Source organism: Triturus cristatus, chromosome 5_1 (genome assembly GCF_964204655.1).
Source record: "Triturus cristatus chromosome 5_1, aTriCri1.1, whole genome shotgun sequence".
Taxonomy (NCBI): Eukaryota; Metazoa; Chordata; class Amphibia; order Caudata; family Salamandridae; genus Triturus; species Triturus cristatus.
This window is the reverse complement of record NC_140587.1, coordinates 732,350,484-732,371,158: the sequence shown is the minus strand read 5'-3', so window position 1 is coordinate 732,371,158 and position 20,675 is coordinate 732,350,484.

Sequence of the window (20,675 nt, the reverse complement as noted above, 5' to 3'; positions counted from 1 at the left end):
GGCAGTGTCTTGGCAGGTTGAGGACCAGTCTTGCAGCGCAATTCTGGATGTTCTGTAGCTTGCGTGTGAGGTTTTTGTTTATTCCGGCATAGCGTGCGTTGCCGTAGTCGAGTCTGCTTGTGACCAAGGCGTGTGTGACGTCTTTCTGTGTTCGAGGGGGATCCATTTGAAGGTCTTGCGTAGGAGGGTGTAGAAGCAGGAGGACGAGACTGCGTTGATCTGGCGGTCCATTTTGAGTTCGGAGTCCAGGATGATGCGTAGGTTGCGTACGTGGTCGGTGGGGGTGGGCGGACTTCCGAGGGCAGGGGGCAACCAGGTGTCATTCCAGGCGTCAGGGTGTGGGCCCATGATGAGCACTTCTGTTTTGTTGGTGTTTAGTTGAAGGCAGCTGTTTTTCATCCATTTTGCGATGGCTTCCATGCCTTCTCAAAAATTGTGTCTGGCGGTGTTGGGTTTGTTGGATAGAGAGAGGATGAGTTTGGTGTCTGCGTATAACACAATGTTGAGTCTGTAGGTTCTGATGATGGAGGTGAGCGGAGCCATGTAGACGTTAAAGAGTGTAGGGCTGAGGGATGACCCCTGGGGGACTCCGCAGGTGCTAGGTGTAGGGTCCGAGAGGTAAGAGGGGAGTCTGACCCGCTGCGTTTTGCCGGAGATGAAGGAGCGGATCCAGTCGAGGGCCTTTTCTTGAATCCCTGCGTCATGGAGTCTGCATATTAGGGTGCGGTGAGAGACTGTGTCGAATGCCACTGAGAGGTCGAGAAGGATGAGGGCTGCTGTTTCTTCTTTGTCCAGTAGGGATGTCGTCTGTTGCGGCGAGGAGGGCGGTTTCCGTGCTGTGTTTTTTTCTGAAGCTGGATGTTGTGCTCTTCGATGAATGTGGTGAGTTGGCTGTTGATGGCTTTCTCAATGACTTTCGCTGGGAAGGGGAGCAGGGATATGGGTCTGTAGTTTTTGAGGTCGGTGGGTTCCGCCGAGGGCTTCTTAAGGAGGGGGTTGATCTCGGTGTGTTTCCAGTAGGCCTGGGCTAAATTTCCGTTCCGCTTGCGGAAATTGTGATAATTTGACATTTTCGCGTTCCGCGGAGAGCGCGAAAATGTCAAAATTTCCGCATTCCGCAGATTAGCGATAATTTGGTTCTTGCTCGCGCTGTAAAATAATACATTCTCGCGTGCGCGCGATCGCCTTACCTGAATCCCCGCGTTCGCCGACAAGTTTTCCCGATCCGGTCGCGTTCTCCACAAGATGTTGGATTGTTGGTAGCCATTTGCGCTTTCTCGCGACAGTTCGCGCCCGCAGCAACGTCATGCGTCGCGCGATCACGTCTTTCTTCTCGCGATCATGCACAGCGAGAAGAGTGAAAACAAGATGGCCGTGCCCGCAAGCATTCGCATGGGTAAGTTGGCGAGCCGCGAACACGCAGAAAATACCGCGAACGGGCGGGAAAAAAACTTCCGCATCTTCGCGATATTTCCGCGTGTTTGCGGAGATTTTAAACATGTTCGCGATAATTTGCGAAAGTCGCTTTCGCAAATTCCGCCCACCCCTAGTTTCCAGTCATCGGGGAACGATGCGGTTGCCAGGGAGCTGTTGATGGTGTGGCAGAGCATGGGTGCAATGGTGTTGGCGGCTCTGTTGAAAATGAGGAGGGGGCAGGGGTCCGTGGGAGCCCCAGAGTGGATTGAGTTCATCATCTTCAGTGTGTCTTCGGTGGTGAGGGCTGTCCAGTTGTCAATCATTGGTTTCATGTTGTCGGGGGTGGTTGGTGAGGGTTCAGTGTGTTGGTTGTCTTCATCGAAGTTGTCATAGAAGGTCTTGATTTTGTGATGGAAAAAGGTGCTGAGTTTGTCGCAGAGGTCTTGTGAGGGTGGGATGTTGGTGGACTCGCTGGTAGGTTGGGCAAACTCCTTGATGATGTTGAAGAGTTCTTTGCTGTTGATGTGCGTGGGTGGAGATTCTGTCTTCGATCGCTTTTTTCCTCGTTTATCTGATGAGTTGGTGGTGGAATTTGGTGGCGGCTCTGAAGTTGTTGTGGGCTTCTGTGGATTTGGTGTTCCTCCAGTCCTTGTCTAGGTGGCGGCAAGTGCGTCTGGACTCTCAAATTTCGGTGGTAAACCATCTAGCTTTCTTGGCGTGGGTGTTGTTGTTTTTCTTGAGGGGGCAAAGGTATTGCCGCTGTCGGTGATCTATCTGTGCAGGGTTCGTGCTGCGGCGTTGGGGTTGTTGTTTTCCATGACGGTCGGGGTGGAGTTGCTGAGTGATGAGGTTGGCTAGTCGTCGGTGATTCTGGTCCAATTTCTTCGTGGCAGCAGGTGCTGGTGTCTGTGGATGGTGGGTGTTCTGAAGGTGAAGTAGACGCATCGATGGTCAGTCCATGGGAGTTCGGTGATGTGGCTGAAGATGATGGAGTTTCCTGTTGTGAAGAGGGGGTCGAGGGTGTGTCCTGCTGAGTGCGTGGGTTCGGTCACGATCTGGCGGAGTACAATATTGTGGTGCTTGTCCAGGAGGGATGTGGTGCTGGGGTCCCATTGGTTGTCGAGGTGGAAGTTGAGGTCTCTCAGCAGGGTGTAGTTGGTGGATGCGATGGCCTGTGGGGAGATGATGTCCGTGATGGATTCGGCAAAAGGTCCACGGGGTCCAGGGGGTCGGTAGATGAGGGTTCGTCGGAGGGTGGTGGTAGGGCTGGCCAGTATCTTGAAGTGAAGGTGTTCCATCAGGTCTGTGGGCTCATCGGGGAGTGTGGATTTGTGGATGATGGCGATTCCTCCTCCCGGGCGGTTGGGGCGGTCCTTCTTGGAGATCTTGTATCCTTGGGGGATGGCGATGGCAATGTCCGCTCCCGAGGAGGTGTTGGGCCAAGTTTCGGTGAGGAACGCTACATCCGGGGTGGTCCCAGATTTCGGTGGTGTGTTTGTGGAGGGATTGGACATTGAGGAGGATGCATTGCAGGGTTTTCGGTTCGGGTGTCTTCTTGCGGGTGGGTTGCGCTAGGTCCGTGATCTTGGTGATGCTGCAGGTGTGCCGGCAGCAGTGACAGCTGAAGGGTCTGTGGGTGTCAGCCGGTGACGCTTGGGCTGGACAGCTGGGAGGCGGGTGTGGGAAGGGGAGCAGGATTGGTTGCTCTGGTCATGCTGAGGGGAGGAGCTGAGGGGAAAAACGGGCCGGAAACGAGGAATAAGAGGGGAAAAAAGGAGAAAAAGAGTGAAATAAGGCAGAGAGCAGAGAACACACAGAATGCAGAAAAGTGCAGAAACGATTTGAAAAAGGGTGAAAAACAAGTGAAAAACGGACCGGACAGCGGAGCGAGACAAAGGAGAACAGAGGTCCACTGGACCACGAGGGAGGCTAAGGGAAATAAGGAAAAAAGAGGAAAAATGAGAAAGGCATAAAAAATGCAGAACAGAAAACGACAGAAGGAGAAGCAAAAATGAGTGATAAAAACGGAAAGAAGAGCAGAGCGAGGCAAAGGAGAACAGGGGTCCACTGGACCACCAGGGATTAGGTGCAGGTGAGCCTGCGGGTGGAGGAGGGCCTCGAAGACCAGCATAAACGAGAGTGCAAATGCAGGGGCAGGCCTCACTTAATGGCGGTGCTGCGAGGGAGGGGGAGCAATCCACTATTCACTAATGCACTAAGCAGTGTCTTATTGTAGTATTCAAGGTCCAGGCCTCACATGTTTGCACTAAGCAGCTTTCTATTGTGCTATGCAAGGGATACCCAAGACATGTATGCACTAAGAAGAATCCTATACTACTACAGAAGGGCCAGTCTTGTTTGCACTAAGAAGCTTACTGTTGTGCTACGCACGGTCCACACAAGACTTTTACTAAGCATTTTCCTATCAGGGTACTGAAGGGCCAGGGCAGATATGTTTGCACTAATAAGCTCCCTATTGTACTACAATACATAGTTGCTTAGTGCAAACATTTTTGCCCTGGTAAAATAGACACTGCTTAGTGCATGAATGTCATAGGACATATTAGCACTAAGCAGTGTCCTAGTATATTACACATGGGCAGGCCAGGCATGTGACTAAGCAGCTTCCTGATGTACTACGCTAGGGCCACATAAGACATGTATGCACTAAGGAAGTAGTATCCTATTGTACTGCACAAGTGCCAAGTAAGACATGTTGAGCTCTGTACTGTCATGTAAAGCTACCTGTAACACAACACAGGGCAGCACACACACTTTCCCCAACATTTATTCAGAAGTGACGCTAAACACAGCACTGCAATGCAACGAAATGTACTGAGTTGCATGACAAGGTCACAGCACAGGAGGAACATATTTACAAAGATATGCTGCATACCTGCTTCCTCATAGTGGTGTAGCCCTATGAGTTGCTTTGCACCAACACATGGAATGTTGCACCATAGAGCAAGTGTGACTGCCTTAGAGGCAGGTATGGTGCCTAGAAGTCAGGAACACCTTCAAGCACAACATTATTTTCATCAAGTTAGTTTCCCTTTCTATGTGTGTTGCCTTATGCATTACATGTAGAATCAGTACATTAAGATGATGCCATTACATTTCTATGCAAGTTACGCAACACTTGTGAAGTTGTTGCATTTGTGGGTAGTCACACATTTACAAATATTTGTACAGTTGGGAATATGACACAAAAAATTTGAACACGCATGTTAACATCCATGCTTCGGTCACTCTACCATGAAAAAATGTGTAATGTAAAGTGAGGCACCACAAGCTGTGACTTGTTTTACAAGTATTTATAAAGCAACGCAATGCTGTCCCTTAAGTATGATGTCATATATGCCCCACAGAGCCTCCTTGCATTTCTCTATGTAGCAAGGTGCATCTTGATTCATGCAAGGCTGTGCAAGTCACTGCCTGGCCCTATTATTTGGTGGGAAGGGTTACATGGGTGGAGCATGAGTTTCCCAACATATTAACCCATGTTATTTGGTGCATTCACATTTGAACTTACACAAGTAAACCTGAAAATGGGTCAAAAGCAGATCCCTCCCCAGGTGAAGCATGACATCGACAAATATGTTTATTTCTAGAAGTTACTTCCACACTTTATGGATATTGCATTCTGCATCACAGCTTGAAAGAGGAAAATGCCTTGAGGATTTCTTTTAGTGCAGAAAGGTGTCCATTCCTAACCAGAATCTATCCCGCCTGTAACACAGACTTCCTTGCACTATGGTGTAAGGGTGCCTGGGTCAACTATATACTGCATTCATTGACCCAATGCAGTAAGAGGTCATGAATACCACATGTTTTTTCATACATGGTGCATTTCTGCACTCGCCCTGATGTGTCTCTATGTATTACAGCAAGTTTAATGGCAATGTCATCTTACATCACTTTGTTTGAAATCTACACCTATGTACCTTAAGAGAGTGTACATCAATGTAGTTCTGCATAGTGTAAGCAGAAAGTGACAGTATGTGACACATAAAAGTAAGCACATATGTTTTTGGGTTGTGTTCTATTGCCATTTGATTTTGTTGTGTTTATGTTAATTTTGCACCTATAGCAAGCACAACCATGTTTTCTAAACTGCCGATGTTATGACTTACAATATTGACATACTGTGTTGTGTTTATCCCGTTGCTAACACTCTGATTACACATCCTATCAGCTCTTCACCCACAGCATACCTGCTTTAGAATGTTGAAGGTTCTAAAATTTGATGTCATGTCACTTCAAAGTTCTGCACACATAGGCGAGTCAATGCATAAGTATATGCATAATCATACTAAAGGACACCTTCATAACGCAAGGTTACAGAATGAAGAATCATGCATTGGCCTACCTCATTTTGATTACACAACACACACATTGCCACAGAAAGTGGGTTAGCATGACTTAGTACTCACCAAATGTATGTACGTGGAAATTTCATACACTTTTTTACCTCAACTATTTTAATAATTTCCTGATTACATGCCCCTATGAGTCTGTGGCTCAGGCTAAATAGCTTATATGATCAGTTTATTTATTCAAAGTAAGTAGATTATCTATGCCTATCATTTCATATGAAACACAGGAGCTTTGTTGAGAAGTTTTATGGATACACTGATGGAAGTGACCCGAAAAGGGCCACCCGGGTCAGTCAGTCCACCTCTCAGCCTTCCTTACCAAAATGAAGAGTCGGTCAGACAGGAGAGAATACAAACCAATAATCGTTTCTTAGTATACACTCAGAGGGGAGCTCAATCTGCCCGGTCGCTAGGAGGGCTGCAGAGGGACTGAAAATCAAAAGCATAGAGATACATATTTATACTATTCGTAACTGGATTAAAACATGCCCATAATGGAACTTTCCAAGTAGATGCAGTAGTGCAATACAAAGAAAGTTAACATTTGATCCTCATATCTTGCAATACCTCAGCAGCTCAAGGTTATTTCTTCCTGCACCCGCCCCTGGACAAGTGGTAGAGGACCTTTATCTAGTGGAAAGATATGCGTCACATGAACAGTGTATTCATTAACGAGGAGAGTTTCATCATTCTGGGAAACGAAACCTAACAGGGGCCTTTTCTAAGAAATGAGCAAAGATCGGTTTCACTCTCGCTTGCTCTGTCCTAAGCACGGGCTCCCATGTTGACCAGGATAATGTACCCCCAAGGGGATACGTTCGATCTATCCTGTCCAATATTAGTGGACAAATCTCACATCACTCTAAACTAACTTCGTTGGTACTATAGCAAAGTACACCTAACTTACACAGTCCATCCCTGACTAATCTGACTTCTTCTTTGGTGCACTGTTCCTCAGCCGAGGGCACAAATTGTTTTTTATTTTTATTTTTTATTTTATTTTTTACTGATACCACTCAGTGATGTACATTGCTTCGCGCCTACAACCCGGAGGCCGGCTGACATAGCTTCGTGAAGTATATTACAGCACCACTTATCCCACATCCCTGAACCTGATAGCGCAGTTGTCAAATATGCAATGCATTATGACCAACCGATAGTGCAGCACTGTACATCATTTCTATAGCAATATTCCCTACGAGAGGTCACAGTTTTCTTATTTAGCATAACTATACAAAACACCCAACTCCCTCCCCTCCCCCGCCCGAGCCTTTGGAGGTATCTAGTCAGCAACCCTCCTGAAATTCCCACTCCGATACACCATTTAGCAATGGGGTCATCTTCCAGAGGTCCCCTCCCTACTTCAATTCCTATTATGGTCAGTAATATGTCAGTAATGGCCGTAGTGTAATCCCTAATCTTTAAACCCCATCTGCGCAGGAGGTACACCTACTCCACAATCCCAATATTCCCACACACTTGTGAAGTTTCTCTTTTAGAACTAGCTAGACAGCAGCTCCCCCAGCCTCCACATCGTTATCCGCCCCCAACTCAGCATCCATTGCCGTGCGGTCCCTTTTAAGGTAATCCGCATATAGGCCCCAGAAGTTTTTTTGCCTGCTGCGCGGTGAGAGTAAATCGCTAAAAGTTTCTGATTGCGTGCAGCAGTAAAGCACGTCCCGTTCCCACTGTGCCACTGTTGGCAGGGGCCCCGCATCCAGCACATCGCCACCCTGCGCTTTGCCACCAGTAGTCCCATGTCTACAAGCCTCCGCGCCGCCTTAGGTAGTCACCTAGAGTAGCCCAAGAGTGCCACTGCTGGGTCAGGGGTAAGCTCCAGTGTTGCTATTCTTCCTAGCTCCTGAAAAATAGCTTCCCAGAATTTAAAAATGCCCGGACAATCCCACGCTAAGTGGTAGAAGTCTGCTACTGAGTGGCCACATCTATCGCATGACGCCTCATCCCTCACGCCATACCTATGCAGCCTTTCCGGCGTGTAATAGACTCTATTTATGCATTTAAAGTGGATCAACCTATGCTTGCCGTGTAGTGAAATCCGACGAGTGCCGACGCAACAGTACGACTACATGGCATCATCTATGACAATATCCAAGTCCCTTTGCCATGCCAATCTAGCCTTGGTGTTTTGCTGGGATCTCTGTGACATCGCTATGTTGTACAGTTGGGATATCAACCTGCGAGGGCTTTTGTGTTTAATGAGGTAAGTTAGTTCCAGAATCTCAGGGGGCTCAGCCATGTCGTCCCCTAACTGCTGTCTCCATGCTCCCCTCACCCTATGGAACTGGAAGCGTTGCAATTGGGTAGGGGCCTCCGCCGACGCGGCCACCTCGTCCCAAGTCTTAGCTGTGCCATCTACAAACAGCTCTCCCACCATGTGGATTCCAAGCTCTTGAAGGGCTTGTATCACTCCCGTATCCCTGCAAGGAGGCAACCACACCGCCCAGTCCAATGGCATTATTGGTGAATATAATAATGCCCCCGCCGTTTGTTGTAATAGACAACGCCAAGCATGCCTAGTTGAATTGAGTGAGTCTAAAAAACCCACCCTTCGATCCAACAGCTCGCATATTATCGCTGGGAGGGGTAGCGGGTCAGCGAACAATCTCTCCAGCTTAAGATATGGAACCGACTCCTCACCGTGTATTCAGCTATGCGCCTGTGCACCCTGCGCCACTCTGTAGTACAGCTCCAGGTCTGGCGCACCCAGATCACCCATACAATAAGGCAACGTCAGCACATGCCAACTAACCCGCGCCTGCCCACCCGCCCATGCTAATCGCAGCAGGGACTTATTAAGCCTAGCAAAAAAGGAGCGCGGTAGCACAATAGGGATGTTAGCAAACAAAAATAGGAATCGAGGCAATATCACCATCTTCATGATTGATATTCTACCTACCAATGACAGAGGTAGCCCGATCCAATTCTCCACGTCATCTTCCAGCTTGTCAATGGCCCTACCATAGTTTTCCCATAATACTATTTCAGAGTCCACATGGAGCTGTATACCGAGGTACCTGACTGGGTCGTCAGACCACTGGAGCGGATAATCCATTTCAAAGATTGTGGTAGACGGGGTCAATGGGAAAGCAATGGACTTAGTCCAATTAACTCTTAGGCCAGACAGCGCCCCAAATTGCACCACCTCCCGCAGTACCGATGACAGATTATTCTCTGGGTCCCGGACATACAGCAGGGTATCGTCTGCATACGTCGAGACCACAATCTTGTAGGTAGGGAAACTCACTCCCCTCAGGCCATGATACTCCCGAAGCACGCATGCTAAAGGCTCCGCAATCAGGGCATATAGGATAGGCGACAGGGGACACCCCTGTCGTGTCCCTCTGGTAATCGGAATCATATCAGAGACCCGGTCGCCGAGTCGTATTCTAGCAGTAGGACTCCTATAGAGCGCCCCAATCATCTGTAAGAAGACTGGTCCCAACCCCATTCTGGTCAAAACCTGGCTCATGAAGGCCCATTCAACAGAATCGAACGCCTTCTCCATATCTAGGAAGACAGCTAGTGCCTGCTCTGGGGCTACCAGCTCTGGAGTGAGCAGCGCCAACCGTGTGGCCAAAACCTTTGCAAACAGCTTGGCATCCACATTAAGCAAGGAGAGCGGCCGATATGAGCTGCACTCCTCAGGGGTTTTTCCTGGTTTGGGGATAGCCACTAGGATGGCCTCACACATAGACTGTGGCATCTGGCTCTTGACACATATATCATTGAACAGCATCGAAATATGCGGGAGCAGCAGGTCTATAAAGGTTTTGTAGAACGTGACCGTGAGGCCATCCGCCCCCGGCACGCTATTCGCCTTCATGCCAGCCAGAGCGTCTAATATTTCATCTTTCTCTATGGGGAGGGCCAGGAATTCCCTATGTGAGTTAGTTAGGAAGGGCAATTTAATATGATCTAGGTAGTCCCGTATGCCCTCATCCATGTCAGTCCGTCTTGAAGCGTAAAGCGTTGTACAGTACGACTTAAAGCGCTCTACTATATCCATTTCTTCAGTTAGCAATTCCCCTCCTTCCGACTGGATCTTAGTGATGTTGGCCTTACCTCTCCGAACCCTCAACATGTTAGCGAGAACGGAACTGGGTCTCTCTCCTTCCCCATGCACCCTGGCCGTAGCATACTTCCCCAAATGCTTCACTTCTGCGTCATGATATTCTGCCAACACTTTCTTTAACTCCTCTGCAGTATTGCCCGCTGCCGCCGTCCGCTGCCGAACCTCCAATTCCCCAGTCTACATTCTAGGGCCGCCAACCGTCGCCGGATATCACGAAGCACCCCTGAATGCTTCGCGATAGCAACCCCTCTGATGCAAACCTTAAAGGCTTCCCAGACCGTTTGGAAACTATCCACTGTGCCAGCATTGATTTCAAAATACCCTGTTATCGCCTCCGCTATTTCCTCCCTAAAGAGGGGGTCAAGCAGCGAATACGGGGGGAACCGCCACGTAAAGGGCGGAATAGTCTTCTTTGGCATAGAGAGGGTCAGCAATATGGGGGAATGGTCCGACAGAGTACGGGGCAGAACCTGGCAAGCTCGTATCTGTGGCAGGAAAGACACTGACGCTAGCCAGTAGTCAATCCGCATGTGAAGGTCGTGATTGGTCGAATAGTGTGTAAAGCCCCCCTCCGTTGGGTTAAGCGTTCTCCAGACATCGACCAATGCCATACTTGTCAGTGCCCTGTCGACTACTTTAACTGCAGCGGCTGGCCCTCTGCCCTGGCCCCCCGATCTGTCTAGACCCGGATGTCGAACCATGTTGAAATCACCGCCCCACAAAATATGAGGTACTCCACAGCCCCTCATTACATTGGTTAGGGATTCGTAAAATTCCGGGCAGTCATAGTTTGGTCCATCAACATTAACTAACAGTAGATCGAAGCCTCTGCCCTGACAACGCATTATCACGAACCTGCCACCTTTGTCTGCTGACACCAAATGCAGCTTATAAGCCGATTTAGGGTTTGTCCAAGTCATGACACCTCTAGCATGCGTTGTGAAGCCAGCTGCCTGCACATTCCCCGCACCCCTTTCGCGCGCAGCATGGGGCTCTGAACAGGGAGATGAGTCTCCTGCAGAAAGGCCACATCTATATTATGTCTATTAAGGTAGTGTAGCACCTTGCGCAGCTTCCAGTGATCATTAAGGCCTCTGACGTTCCAGGTCACAACTCTGAAGGAGTCTAACGGACCCCCACGTGTAGCATCACTCGTCATTCCTCTCCTGTCTATACATCTTTACATCGCTCAAATAGTGCTGTAGATAGTGTTTAGAGTGGATAAGGGACAGAAATGGACCCTGCATGACTAACCTCGGCTCAAAAACAAAACCATACCCATCCCAAACCCCCCACCCACAGCAGACCTCCCACAACTCGGCCATGCCGCTCCCTATCTAGGGACTGCCCACACCTCCCCCTACCCTCCCCCAACAAAATAACTCCTCAATACTGTGGTGTTCACTCGCGGGCGGAGGTCGCTCAGTGCTAAGTCTATAAAGGGAAATCACCCTGCACCGCGTCAAAACCTCCGAGCGCTAATATCTAGTCTTTACTCCAGCGCCGGAGCACAAGAAAACGCCACATACAGTAGTGCTGGACCCAAGCTCTGCTGCCAGGCGCATTTATAGTAAACCAGCCAGACTCCATGCGTGGCAGACACCCATCTGAGGACCCACAAGATAGCCCACTCAGCCGCCTCAAACCCTCGCAAACTTAGCAGCCTGTCAATCGCTGCCCGTATCACAGGCCTTCATGATAATACGCACCCCACAGTTCGCCACCAAAGTCACATAATCCCCCACTTCCATCCCCCACCTCTGAAACCTGGCAACATGAGGGAATAACCACATATATTTCTCATTTGCAAACATTAGTCCTGGTGGTCAAGTGAGCTCTCCGCCACGTCCCCCTGCAACTACTTCTCTGGACTTCGCAGCCTCTCCTTGCTCCAGTCGTTTAGCGCCTTTTGCAGTGTTCTGGGATCGAGAAAAATATTGAGTTTTCCCTTGCCGATTAACTCTCATCTTGGCAGGATAAAGCATCGCATAGTCCAGTCCCATATCCCGCATTTGCTTTTTGGCCGGGATGAACTGCCGCCTAGCCTCCTGGACACGAGCCGTAAAATCCGGGTAGAGCGCAATGGTCGACCCCTCGTAAGACAGCGTCTTTTTTTCTCTGACCGCTCGCAGGGCCGCGTCCTTGTCACGGTAGTTCAGTAGTTTTGCTATAATCGGTCGCGACGGTGCACTCGGAGGGGGCCTAGACCCCAAGGACCTGTGCGCTCGTTCCACAACAAACATGGTAGAGAATATTCCTTGACCAAGCAGCTCAACTAGCAACTTCTCCACATAGCACTCCATCTGTCCAGTGGGCGTCGTCTCTGGCAGGCCCGTGATGCGCAGGTTGCAGCGTCGCGAGCGGGCCTCAACATCCTCCATTTTATCCTGCAGCACCTGCATGAGTCGCCCCATCTTCACCCGATCTGCCTTCGATGCAGTTTGCACTTCCTCCACTTCCACCAACCGTTGCTCCGTTTGGTCCAATCGCTCCGCGTGCTTGTCCATACGCTCCACCATCCGATCCATTCGATACGAAAGGGCGTCCATCTTGGCCCCCAAGGAGGTTATGCCAGTCTGCAACCCCTTCTCCATAGAGAGCAACAAGCTCCGGATATCTTGTTCTTCCTCCGGCGCGTTGCCAACTTCTCCGTCAGCAGTAGCCTGAGTCTTAGGGTGCTTCTGCTCAAAGGTTAGCTTCGGCTGTGTCCTGTCGGTTTTGCCCATCGTGAGCTTCGCTGCGACGCGGCTCCTCTAACCACGGCTGCCGCTATACACCAAAGGATTATACGTCGCAGCGGACTGGTAGTAGTACGCAGATTGTAGCGAACCTGCGATGTCACACACTTCGCCGCCACCGATTAATGGCCAGACCCCCTCCTCTGCGACCAAGCCTGACGCCGATGGCTGTGCCAGTCCGTAGAGCGTTACAACACTCACTCTTGCAGGCTCACATTCGCCATTGCACTGGTGTGAGCTAGAATGGCCGCAACAGGCTTCTTCGAGGCTGCTACCCCCAATCACTTTGTTCGTGCAAACTGTGGCGTGCTCCGGACCGACCCCAGGGCACCCCGCCCGCACTGCAGATGTCGCCGCCTGAGCCCGCCTCGTCTCCTTACTTGACTGCACTGGGGGTCTTTTTACCACCCACCTAGGTAGTGCCCCGACGAGGTCACCGAGGGCGCAAATTGTACATTCAGGATGTCGTTGTTCTCCTTGTCACTTTACGTCCATGTAAGGACAGCGTCGCTAAATGGAACAAAACGAGGTATCTGTTCACACTCTGGGTCAGCTAACCCCTCCTTGACCCACTGGTCATAGGGTAATGGCAGGGGCACCCTCCTACAGTGCGATGCATGAATCCAGTTCTTGCAACCAGAATCTTTGATGGCAGTGCAGTTTGCCAGCAAGACTTGGAATGCCCCTTCCAGCCCGGCTTCAAACTCTTCTTCCACTGGAATATTTTACAAGGACAAAGTCGCTGGGCTGAATGCAGTGTCTGGGCCCCTATGGTGTAGCTGGTTGGGTATCCCGGACCTGTTGGTGAATAGAACACAAACTTTCAATTAGCTGGCAAAGGTAATCTGTCAACAATGGGTACTCAATATCTGAGAACCGCCGAGGGTGCAGGACGTCCCAGACATTTGCCGGGCCTCCAAACACGACCTCGTATGGTGACAATCTTATCCTAGAATGTGGTGTAGGTCTTGTTGACAAAAGTGCTAATGGTAAAACATCTGGCCACTTTAACCTTGTTTTCTATTAAATTTTCATCAGTTTAAGCTTGAGAGTATCATTGTACTTCTCAACTAAACCCGCTGACTGTGGATGATTGGCAGCATGAAACTTCTGCTTTATGTTCAATTCATCTCAAATCAACTGAATCACCTGGGCATTCAAATGATTTCCGTTATCACTCCAAATCAAATGGGGCAAGCCGAAACGAGGAAGAACTCCTTCAGGAGTACCTTTGCAGTCAAAATGGCTGTATTGTCTTTAGTAGGATAAGCCTCAACCAATTTACTGAATGCACAGACAACCACCAGAACATACTTCAAATTATTGCATTGGTCTAGCTCTATATAATCTATCTGAAGGACCTCAAAAGGAAAAGTGTGTGGTGTGAGATTAACAGGTGGTGTAGGGGTACCTTTCCCAGGATTGTGCATCATGCACACCATGCATTACTTCACTAAATGTGCAGTTGTTTTCAAAATATTATCATTCTGGCATACAGGGTCTAACAACTTGCAAATCCCCTTAGCAGTGATATGAGCTGGGCCATGAGCCATCGTAACTACAGGGAGAACGCATCTAGTAACATCCATCTTTGTTTCCCTGGCTTATCAATCCATCATCCCTCATCGTTCAATTGTGCTGTACTTTCTCACCAACATCAATAATTCCTCTATCGTGGTGTATCTCTTTCACATTCTCGAGTGTATCCTCAAACATGGTAACTTCAGGTACCCACCTAGCGGGACCTGCTTTGAACATTCTTTACATCTTAGTCCAGGCTGTTTCCTTAGCTGTCTGATCTACAAATGCATTTCCCCTACGTACGTCATCAGTGACTTTTAGGTGGGCACTGCCCTTTTCTATAGCCAATTTCTTTGGGCGTGTCAAAGCAGACAAAAGCCTCAACATAAGGTGCACATGTTGGATCCTAGTGCCATGCGAAGTACGAAACCCTATCTCAGCCCAGAGTCGCCTAAAGGTGTGTACGACTCCAAAGGCGAACTGGTTGTCTGTATAAATTTTGACAACCAGTCCCTCACTCAATTCGCAAGCTCATATTAAAGCAACAAGTTCAGCAGCTTGGGTTGACTGATAGGGATCTCATGATGTTTCAACTACTGTACGTAGCATAGTGATAGCATACGCAGCAGTTGTAGTGCCATCTCGTAATTTAAAACAAGAGCCATCGACATATAGTTCCCCTTGTGGGTCAGATAAGGGAACATCAGTCAAGTCTACCCATCCTTTCGTCTCTTCTTCAGTCCGAAGATACTGTCATGTTTATCAATCTCATCATTCTCAGAAGGGAAGGGCAGTAACATTGCTGGATTCAGAGTAACACATCTTTTGATCATGATGTGTTTTGCAAACAATGTTAATTCATAGCCAGTCAGACGTGCACTGGTGAGGTGCTGTGTCTTAGTCTTATTTAAAAGTGTATCCACAGCATGGAGTACCATGACTGTGAGATCATTATCAAGTACGAGTCCAGCCGATTGTCTTATCGAGACGGCCACAGCCGCGACCGCTCTTAGACAGCTCGGGAGGGCTTGTGCGACAGGGTCAAGATCAGCAGAGAAATAAGCACATGGCTGTTGCTTATCTGCAAAGTTTTGTGTTAAAACAGAAAGCATGCATCCGTCCTTCTCATGGGTGTACAACACAAACGGTTTAGTGTAGTCTGGGATGCCAAGTACTAGAGCCGAACAAAGCGCAGTTTACAATTGCTCAAAAGACCGCTGACATTCAGACGCCCAAGGCAGGGGCTCATGCACGTCTTTTAGTGTTAGTGCATGCAGGGATTTGATTAGTAGCAAGTAGTTAGGTATCCACTGTCGACAGTAGGAAGTGATACCTATGAAAGCATGCACATCCTTCTGAGCGTGTGGAGCGGACATTTTAACAATGGTACTGATGTGCTCAGCGGTCAACCTCCTACCCTCCTTCAACAGTAGGTGACCTAAATAGGTGACCTCCTGTTGACAATACTGAAATTTAGAAAGGGAAACTTTATGTCCGTGATGTGCCAAATGCAACAACAATTTAACTGTACTATACCTGCAACCTTGTTTTGTGTCAGAGGCGATTAGGAGGTCATCAACGAACTGCACCAAGACATTACCTATGGGAAGCGAAAGGGAATCCAATTGACTTTTTAATGCTTGGCTATAAATACTCGGACTCACTGTATAGCCCTGAAGAGCTCTACAGAATATAAAGCTCCTCCCAGCTAGGGTAAAACCAAACAGATACCTGCTATCTGGATGAATGGGATTGGGAATACTGAAGAATGCATTTTTCAAGTCAATGACAGAAAAGAATTTAGCTGTAGAAGGGATCCTCATCAAAAGAGTAGTGATATCAGGGACCTCTTGAAACTGTTGAACCACTATTTTATTAAGTTCACGCAAATCAATCATAAAACGGTAAACATCTCAATGATCATCAGAAGAACCCGAGGGTGCACGTTTAAGGATCGGAAGAATGGGACTGCTACAAATATTAGCAGACGTCTCTTTAACCATTCCCTTCTTAATAAAGTCCTGAATAATTAGCAATAGGACTTGCTCTCCTGCCTGCGGTATTTTATACTGAGGGATACTGGGCAAAAAAGGACCATCCTTAACCTGTATCGAGACTGGAGGTATCTGCAACAGTCCCACATCTGTATCACCTGTCGTCCACAAAGTGGGTGGCACATCAGCAAATTCTCAAACTACAAGAGAGGGGTCCACCTTACACAAAGGAACAGGATGCCAAAAAGTCAAACAACAACAATTCCCTTTGTGTGTATTTGGACAAACTGATAATGAATCATATACCATTCATCAAAGCATACCAATATCACCAAAGAGTGCTGACCATTTGCAAAAATCCAATATATGAATGTTTAATCTGTAAAATCAGTTTAAAAAGTCATATAAAGAGTGCATATAATAAAAACATGGATTATTTCAAGATAAAATAACTCTCTAAATACAGAGCCACATCAAAATTTCACAAAGATCATTCACATTTTTGCACAAATCACAATAAGTGAACATGGGAGAATATCATAGACATTTATTTTTTGTCATTGTTACACACTAATCACAAAGAGGGTTGGTTTAGTGATTTTGTAGAACCTGGGCGATGCGTTTCAGTGGGTTAAAATGATCCGACCGCCTTCTTCAGGAAAAAAACTTAGTGTCTCCCACAACTTCAGATCGGAAGCAGGATCTTCCTCCCAGCGAGCTCGTAGGAGTGCCAGTGGAGGCGTCGTGTGAGTCAGCAGCGAGGTAGGTAACCAATGTATGACGTGACTACCCGTCCCCATAACCTGTAAGTATTGTATTACTAAATGCGACTGCAGCTCAGTGGCCATATCACCCCACGCACAAGCAAGCGTCGCTAGTAGCAAGTTATATAGTAAGAATTGCCCTGGTGGCATTTTCGTTCGTCCTTCTAGGTGCTCATAGGGTAGCAACTCACCCTTGCTGTACAGACCTCCTAGTGTATATAGTCCAGTAACCGAGTGTGTCAAGTAAAGGCTTTATTGGTAGCAAGTGCCCCAGTATGGCAGCTCGATTGATTGGGTGAAATAGGTGGTGGAAACAAGTTGCAAGCCTGAAAGCCATCCAGGCACCCATTGAAGCTGGGCCATGCAGGCCATATTCCAGGGGTGCATGCAGTTTCGCCAATGCCACCCTGCAGCGCCAGCATTTCAAATGAATTTGTCAATTTCTTGTTCTAAATCTTGTAAGAATGTAGCCGGTATGTAAATGTGAAAATTTGAAAAACAGTATAAGAGTCTAGGGAGGGTCACAGTTTTCAACAATGCAATTCAACCCATCATGGATAACGGTAGCGTCCAGAACACCATCTGAGTTTGAAGGGAGGATACGGCTCACGTAAGATTGCTGTCAAGTAAATTATCAGAGGAGCAATATATATGAACGCACAGGTAGCAAAATGCAACGGGCTGCCAGGGCACCACCATTTCGTAAAAGATAAGACCTGGATCCGGGAGATCGGACACAAAAGGAAATAGGCAGGATTTCCTCCAGTTTACTCGGAAGCCCGATAGCCCTGCAAATTGATGCAGTATTACGGCTATCGTACCTGGTGCAGCGTGGACATCCTGGAAGATACAACAGCAAGTCCTATACATATAGAGACACTAAATGCAGGATAACGACCAGCTGTTTTCCCCAGTCCATGACATGTCTACAGAGCTCCACAGCCACTGGTTCAATTGCCAAAGAGAACAGCAAAGGCAGGAGAGGGCAGCCTTTCCGGGTGCCACGGCTGATCGCTATTTACTCAGATTTTAATGATCTGGTCCTGACCCTAATTAGAGGCGGAGCGCACAGTAACTCCGAGGCCACATTGATGCAATGATGCAAATAGGAACTACCATTCCAGCGAGTCAAGAGTCTTCTTGAGGTCCAGCACCAGGCATCTGGCCCGAGCCTAGGATTGCAGTGAATAAGCCTGAACTTGAAAAAAGCACTGGATATTTAAAGAGGTGTTACGTGCTGGTACAAATCCGTTTTGGTCCAATGCACCAGAGTTTGAATTAAGGGAGCTAAGCGTGGCACCAGTACCTTGCCCAGAATTTTGTCATCTGTTTTGAGTAGTGCAAGTGGACTATAAGGGCCCGATTCACAGAACTAACTTAAGACAAAATCCTAAACTTACTACCATTTTGGTATTCACAGAAGGCACTTACTCATTTTGGTATTCACAGAAGGCACTTACTCATTTCGGTATTCACAGAAGTTAGGAGTCCTAACTTTAGGACTCCTAAATGCCTTCTGTGAATACCGAAAGTCTTAAAATTAGGATTTTTCTCAGTTTAGTAGTAGTATAGTTAGGACTCCTAACTTTAGGACTCCTAAATGCCATCTGTGAATACCGAAAGTCTTAAAATTAGGATTTTTCTCAATTTAGTAGTCCTAAGTTTAGGACTCCTAACTTTAGGACTCCTAAATGCCTTCTGTGAATACCGAAAGCCTTAAAATTAGGATTTTTCTCAGTTTAGTAGTAGTATAGTTAGGACTCCTAACTTTAGGACTCCTAAATGCCATCTGTGAATACCGAAAGTCTTAAAATTAGGATTTTTCTCAATTTAGTAGTCCTAAGTTTAGGACTCCTAACTTTAGGACTCCTAAATGCCTTCTGTGAATACCGAAAGTCTTAAAATTAGGATTTTTCTCAATTTAGTAGTCCTAAGTTTAGATTTAGGACTACTAAATTGAGAAAAATCCTAATTTTAAGACTTTCGGTATTCACAGAAGCCATTTAGGAGTCCTAAAGCTAGGAGTCCTAACTATACTACTACTAAACTGAGAAAAATCCTAATTTTAAGACTTTCGGTATTCACAGAAGGCATTTAGGAGTCCTAAAGTTAGGACTCCTAACTTCTGTGAATACCGAAATGAGTAAGTGCCTTCTGTGAATACCAAAATGAGTAAGTGCCTTCTGTGAATACCAAATGGTAGTAAGTTTAGGATTTTGTCTTAAGTTAGTTCTGTGAATCGGGCCCTAAGATCCCAGTTCCACCTTGTGCTTATCAGGCTTAGGGAGGGAAACGAGTAGGGCCTTGTGCTGGGAATCAGACAGAGTAGCAGCTGAAAGGGCCTCCTCATATTATAGCTTCAGCTGCAGGGTGAGCAATGTGGCATAGGTTTTTATAAAACTCAGCTGGCAGCTCTTAAGGGCACAGAGTCTTTGGCAAGTGTCTGGATTCTGAGCAGTATTTATTGTTTAGTGATCGGCTCATCTATTTTCGCTTGTTTTTCAGGGGTAATTCACTGTAGTTCTAGCATGGAAATGAACAAGCAGATCTCGACCTGGGCAGTCATGGCAGATGACTGATATAGCTCTGAGTAGTAAGCTCAGCATGTATCCCCTTTTGTGCATAAAGTAATGTGCCAATAGAGTAGCATAGCGTCATGATGGCTGCACAAGAACCTCCTTGGCGTATGATACAGGCCAATAATTGGCCAAATAGGTCAGCTGCAGCATGTGTGAGAGCAGACTACCTAGTGCAATTCAAACACCGCAGTCTTTTCAGCAAGGATTTATGTTCTGCTCGTATTTCAGCTGGTGCGCCCACCACTTGGATTTCTACTCGGAGGAGCCACTCCTCAATATGTGTGCGATCTACTTCGATGGATCTGTGCTGACTACACTGTGTATAAAAGCAGTGCCCCTAGATCAATACTTTAAAAGGGTCCCACTCTATTAGTCTCAAGGAAGCTGTGCAACCATTCTTCCTGGAAGTAATCAGTTATGGCAGAACTCAGGGCTTCTCGGAAAGGGGGGTCCTCCATTGTCTCTGGTTGTAGTCAACATGTGGTGATGGCACATGTATCAGTGTCCCACAACAGCTGCAGGAATTGCAGGTTGTAGTCAAAGTGAGCCGGACACATATAGTCAGTCCAAAACCCCAAAGAGGCAAGGGAAGATGTACATACAATTCTGTACAATCTAGCATGTAGCTGATGTGAGCCTGAGAAGCCTGAGTAGACTTTGTGGAATTGCAGTGCTGCCAGACATCTACTAACCTCCAGTGTTCCAGACAATTCAGTAGTGCTCGCACAGCGAGAACCATAGGTGCCCATGGGAGTGGGGGTAACGAGCGGTCTACGTCTGGATCAAGGACACAATTAAAGCCACCACCTATTAGCCACTGTAACCTGTACCAGTGGGATAGCTTATTACATAGGGTATCAAAGAATGCGGCTTGGTCAGAGTTCAGTGGATAGACAGAGCCCAGGAGTTTGTGTTGCCCCTTGAGGAGGCCCTTCACTAAGACGTACTGCCCCTCTTCATCAACCATGAAGGGAGTCCCCGACCTAACCCACAAGCGTGCTTCCTGTGCAAAAGCAGAAAAGCTAGTAGCAAAGAGCTGCCCCCACCTGTGTCTCTGAAGTCTGGTGACCTCAGGAAGCATCAAGTGTGACTTCTGCAAGACGGCAGTGTGAGAGGAGTGATGCTTGAGATAGTACCTGCATGCAGGCATGTGAATGCCCTTATCGTTCCAAGTATATATGTTAGTGAGAGCCA